Source organism: Octopus bimaculoides, chromosome 2, assembly GCF_001194135.2.
Source record: "Octopus bimaculoides isolate UCB-OBI-ISO-001 chromosome 2, ASM119413v2, whole genome shotgun sequence".
Classification (NCBI taxonomy): Eukaryota; Metazoa; Mollusca; class Cephalopoda; order Octopoda; family Octopodidae; genus Octopus; species Octopus bimaculoides.
In genome coordinates this window covers 105,694,498-105,701,033 of record NC_068982.1, presented here as the reverse complement: position 1 = coordinate 105,701,033, position 6,536 = coordinate 105,694,498, and positions in this window count along the sequence as shown.

Below are 6,536 nucleotides of genomic sequence, written 5' to 3'. Positions count from 1 at the left end.
GCTTTGGAAAAACCAACAGAAATTTGACAGGAGCAATAGAAAATATGATAACAATGATTAAACAGTAAGATATAATATACTTTCAGCTCTCTTTCTATTTTGCACTATTTCTTCAATCTTAAAATGATTTTCCTTGCAAAGGCGGCGAGTTGGTAGAATCGTTATCACACTGGAAAACACACTTTGCAGCGGTTGGTCTTTTTCAGACTCTTCACGTTCTGAGTTCAAATTCCGCCGAGATCGACTTTGCCTTTCATCCTTTCGGGATCAATAAAGTAAGTACCAGTCGAGCACTAGAGTCGACGCAATTAACTAGTCCCCTCCCTCCAAAATTTCAGGTTTTGCGCCTATAATATAAAGAAAATAAAAATGATTTTCCATGCGAGAATCTGTTTGAGATATCTGTTTGCCATCATTAATCATATTTACAAACTGCATAAATATCATGATTATAGTAAGCTAATTTATAGTTTAGTATGTACGAACTAATTCTTGAGGCAATATAATTAACATAATCAAAGATGATTAAGAAACAGAAACGTTAGACCGTCGAGCTGAATGCATTTGCCATATTTGACTTAGTTTCTAAGCAATTATTAATTCTAGGCCAGCAAAAGATCAACTCCTGATGAATAAATAGATTAAGAAAAAAAAATGAGAATAACCTTGAATCTTTTGAATTGATTAAAGTCCTCATGCATATAGATTCTTCTCAAACATAAATCTTGTTGGCAGCAATATAATTTGTTTCTACATGTATAGTTGCAGCCAAGAATTTCTATAACCAGAGATCAATAATCAAACAGAAAGACGCTTAAAAATCGTTTGTTAGTTGTGTATCATATAACTACCCAACATCTTCCTTCTTCCAATCCCTATTCAGTACAAACAAGAAAACATAGTGATATAGTACTAAACTATGTGAATGAGTCTAATTCTTATTTTCACTGCCTCACATATACAAATCCAGTTTCAACTGATTAACATGGTTTCAAATTTTGACTCAAGGCCAGCAATTTCGATTCCAGTGTTCAATTGGCACTTATGTTATAGACCCCGAAAGGGACAACCGTTAAAGTCGACCTCGATGAAATTTGATTTACATACAAATATATTACATAGATTTCAACATTTCTTTTTATTTTATAGTTTACCATAATATCCTACAAGTCTAATGCGATTCCTTTTTTTTATTTTTGCAGATAATCAACCCTCTCTCTAAATTATGATCATAGTACACGCAGTATCTATGTCTCAATTGTTGCTAACTTGTTAAGGTAAAGTCTAATTAACATACAGAATAAGAATGCTCATTTAAACATAACTGTTTGATTTCGAAATTTGCTTCGCGACCACAGGGGTTCAGATTCAGTCCCAGTGCACGGCACATTCGGCAAGTCTCATCCACTATGACCCCGAACCAACCAATTAATTTGTGAGTGAATATCGCAGACAGAAATTAGGACGAAACCTGTCGTATGTATGGAAAGGGTTGTATGTGCGTGAGATAGAGTGTGTATGTGTGTTTTTTTTGTCTCTCAGCGTTTGACAACTGGTATAAGTTTGCTTGCGCAACTCAGCGGATCGGTAAAAAGAAAGAGGTCGATAAAATAAGTGCCAAGCTTAGTATAAACAAGTATTGTTATTGATTCCATGGACTAGTAAATTCCTTCAATACTGTGCAACAGCATGACCGAAATCCAATGGCTGAAACAAATAAAAGAATAAAATAAATGAATAAACGAATAATTCTTTCTGCTATAGACCCAAGGCCTGAAATTTTGCGGCAGATGACTAGTCGATTACACCAACCCCAATGCTCCACCGGTACTTATTTTATTGAATCCGAAAGGATGGAAAGCAAAGACGACCTTAGCGGAAGAATTTGAACTCAGAACGTAAAGACGGACGAAATTCCGCTAAGCATTTTGCCTGGCATGCTAACGAGTCTACCAGCTCACCGCCTTGAACAAACGATTAGTGTACATGAATATTGGCCTACTTAATTTAGAAATAAAGCTCTATTTTCTACTCTGGTCTGGAAAAAACGTCTGATGTAATCCGGAGATGAAACCGATCGAAACGTTGTGCAGATATAAATGTTGTAAACATTTGGATTTCTGAAGAAGGCGAAATATTTCTATTATATCTTTTATCTTTTACTTATTCCACTCATTAGACTGCAGACATGCTAGAGTACCGCCTCGAAGGATTTTCGTCGGACAAATCGATCCCAGTACTTTGATTTTCATGTCTGTTACTTATTCTATTGGTCCCTTTTGCCGTACCGCTAAGTTAAGGAGGCGTAAACAAAGCAACGTGGTTGTCTAGCGGTAATAGAACACACAGACACAGACACAGATACATACATACTTGCTCGCACGCGCGCACTCATATGCATACAGATACATACATCCAGAAAGAAAGAAAGAAAGAAAGAAAGAAAAAAAGAAAGAAAGAAAGAAAGAAAGAAAGAAAGAAAGAAAGAAGAGTTGATAGTGAAAGAATAATCAGGCGAGCAGACAAGGCAATATATGCTGGGATGAAAAAAAGAGTGAGAGAAACGGTCATTGCGAGCAAAGAAAAAAGATAAGGCTGTAACGTGAGGAGAGGAGCAAAGAAAAACGATAGAGCTGTAACGTGATAAAACAACGGAGGTAAAGAGAGTGAGTGAACGATATGGTGAATTCTATATATATATAAGAGACAGAGACAGAGAGAGAGGGGGTAGAAAGAGATAGAGAGTAATGTTTATGCATTTTTATATGTGTATTTATATGTAAAAGTCTAAAAAATCTATATATAAAACATACATATATATATATATAGAGAGAGAGAGAGAGAGGGGGGGGATGAAGAAAGGGAGAGAGAGAAAAAAATTGTTATTAATCCAAACAAGTGAAGAAATAGAAGAAATGAAGTCGAAAATGCACAAAGAATATATCAGAATTAATTAGAATTTGATTATATTTTAAAATATAGGAATATATTTTAACTTTATCCACACTTCATCGGTTCCTCAACAAAAGCTTGTCTTGATTTAAATTTATAAGTTGTGCCCTCAATTGGATAAGCCACATTTTTTAACTGTTGGAGGTGAGTCCGTTGTTGGTAGTTTCGCGTTAGTAAGTAGTTTTTTAGGGACTTTGATTGCCTTTTACATTTGAGTATTTTGTATGATTCAAGTGCCTTTTTTTCATTTTGGGGTCTGAGATCAATAATAGTATGTTCTGATTGATAACGCTGAATTTTTCTATGTTTCTTGGGATGTATGTTGTAATTAAAGATAGAGTTTTGTGCGTATCTGAACTGTTTTTGGTTTTTCGTATAATTCTTCAATGTCTGTTGCTTTGGCACGTTTTATTCCAGTAGTTTTGGGAAAGATTAGTCGATAGTATCGACTCCAGTTCCTGACTGGTATTTCATTTTATCGACCCAGAAAGGATGAAAGACAAAGGTGACTTCGGTGATATTTGAACTAGAGAGCATAATGATTCGGAAAAAGTTTCACAAAGCATTTTTCTAACGATCTAACAATGCTCCAAGTTCGTCGCCTTAGTAGTAGTAGTAGTAGTAGTAGTAGTAGTAGTAGTAGTAGTAGTAGTAGTAGTAGTAGCAGTAGTAGTAGTAGTAGTAGTAGTAGTGACACCAGCAGCAACAGCAGCAGCAGCAGCAGCAACAGCAGCAGCAGCAGCAGTAGTAGTAGTAGTAGTAGTAGTAGTAGTAGTAGTAGTAGTAGTAGTAGTAGTTGTTGTTGTTGTTGTTGTTGTTGTTGTTGTTATGCTTGTACATGCTAATTTAATTAGCAGGTATTTTATCATGAGGTTTGGTGACAAAAAAGTCTCCTCAAATCTCAAAACTTTTCCTTAGGATTCTTGCAGAATATAAGATGATACTTTTCTGCAGGTCAAGAATGCGAGTTTCAATACCAATCTCTTTGAGCCTTTCAGGTAGCATTTTGGGTGGTGTAATAATTGTTGTCTTGGTCTTCTACAATCTTCTCAGCTCTCTGGCTAAATCCTGATATTTTATCATTTTTTTTTTTTCAATTTCTTTGTTAACAACTCTGCTGTCATAGAGAATAGCAAAATCTATGATCACTTTCGATACGTTGTATATGTAGCCTTTCTACGTCAGATTTTGGGTGATGCATCCTAAATCCTGTCATTATATTTTTTGTTTTCCTGTCTATTTTGATTAGTTCATTTAGAGAGCAGTTAAGAATATTGTAGCTGTAAATTATAACTGGGATGGCTAGAATGTTGATACCTATTATCTTGTTTTTCGCATTGGGCTCTGTTTTGAGTATTAATCTAACTCGTCTTTAGTATTCCTTTTTTATCTTCTCTTTCATTTGTGTATGTTGTGTCGCATCTAGTTCATTGATTCTTGAGTATTTGTATGTCTGGCTTTGGTCTAATTCTCTTATTTCATTTGCTTTATCTAGTGTAATGTTGCTACTAGTTTTCCTCTTTTCAAGATTGCTTTGACATATTTTTCTAAGCCAAATTTCATGTTTATTTCTTTGGTAAATCCATGTGATGTCTAGTAATGTTTCCAGTTGTTTGTCACTTGTAGCGTACAGTTTTAGATCATCCATATACAAGAGATGGTTGATTGTTTTGCCATAACAGTTGTATCCACATTCAGTTCTGTTTAGCATGTCAGATAAAGGTGTCAGTGACAAGCAGAAAAGGGGTAGAGAGAACGTGTCTCCCTGGAATATTCCTCTTCTAATGGGGATAGCTTTGGTTTTTATAAGTCCCTCTTTTGTCTGGAGTTGTAGCACTGTTTGCCATTTATTCATGGAATGTATTATATATTTCATGATTATTGGTGCTACCTTGCTCGAAAACTCTCAGCTTATTTTGCTGATTATGATGGAAAGTGTCAGCTGTCCACAGCCAGCAGATGAAGGTGACACTTGTTTACTGGTCATGCTTCAAGAACCCTGCGAAGAATTCTTGCAGTTTCAAGTAATACTGATTTTTGTAGGTATTCTACCTACAAAAATTTGTACCAGCCATTTTTAACCATGTTGGTAGTAGAGTACTGATACTTCCAAGTGCGCCAATTACTATTGGTATCACGTCTACTCCCCTCATTAACCGCAACCTTCGTATTTCCTACTTCAAATCGTCGTAGTTGATCAGTCTTTCTTTTTCTTTCTATTTGATCCTACTGTCACCGGTACATGCTATGTCTATTATCATGCATGTTCTTTCTTTTTCATTCACCACAACCATGTCCGGTTTCCGATGTCTGGTCCGGTGATCGCACTGAATCATTGCATTCCACAGGATTTTGCAATTTTTATTCTTGGTGACTCCTTCTTGGAGTTGCTCATACCACGTCTTTGCTCTTCGTAGGCCGCGATTCCCACAGAGCTCCCAATGGATCATTCTTGCCACATTGTCATGAAGTCTTTTCTATTCGCGTTGTGCCAATTTCGGGCATTTGCTAACGATGTTCCATCTCACCAAATATTCTTCGTCCTTAACGCTTGTTCTTGAGCTGCACATAGAAGTCTCTATCTTCAGGTCACTCCTCCTCATCCTGTATCTATCCTGGCGTTCGTATATCTTGCAACCTGACCGTACATTTTTTCTTCTTCCAAGATTTTCTTTCTTTACACAATTATCAGTTTTAATGACTCCGAACTTTTTCACATATTTCAACAATGGTTCCACGGTATTTTTTACATACCACCCTAAGCTGCTTTCCTCTGTTTCAATACAATCCTAGCAACTGATCAACCCTTTCCCACCCTTTCTTCTGGACAAGTACAGGCTATCGGTGTCACTCTTAGGGTGGAAGTCTCCGTTCACTGACAATATTTTTCTCGTCTTCGTATCCCTGTTCATCAGTTCTTTCTTTTGCCGTTTTATGATTCCAGCTCCACGCCGAAGTGATGCTATCGCCCGTGTATTATTAACTGCTTGAATTTTATTCCAACCGGTCAATTTTGAGCACAATACCAATCTTTGTCTTCGGAAATATTCCATCCATTTATTATTATTATTATTATTATTATTATTATTATTATTATTATTATTATTATTATTATTATTATTATTATTATTATCATTATCATTATCAGTATTATTATTATTATTATTATTATTATTATTATTATTATTATTATTATTATTATAGGTATGATTTCAAGATGCTGAAACTCAGACGTGTCATAGAACGTTTGGTATTAATGCTTAAGTATTAGCAATTGGCTCTAGATTCTCGTGTAATTAGGTGGAGTGCCAAATGTCTCTGGTGGCTGTTTGAAGTCTTAAGGGATTTACAGAAATATATACACAGAAGTTTGCCTGCCAATGAATTTTCTGTACATAAAGACACAGGCAAGCATGTGTGAGTATATATAAGTATGTGTGTGCAAATATGTGTGTATATATATATATGTATGTACATATACAGATACACATGTATTTAATACATATATATTTATAGACGAGTGTGTGCCTATGTGCGCGTATATGTAGGCATTTATATTTATATATATATATATATATATATAT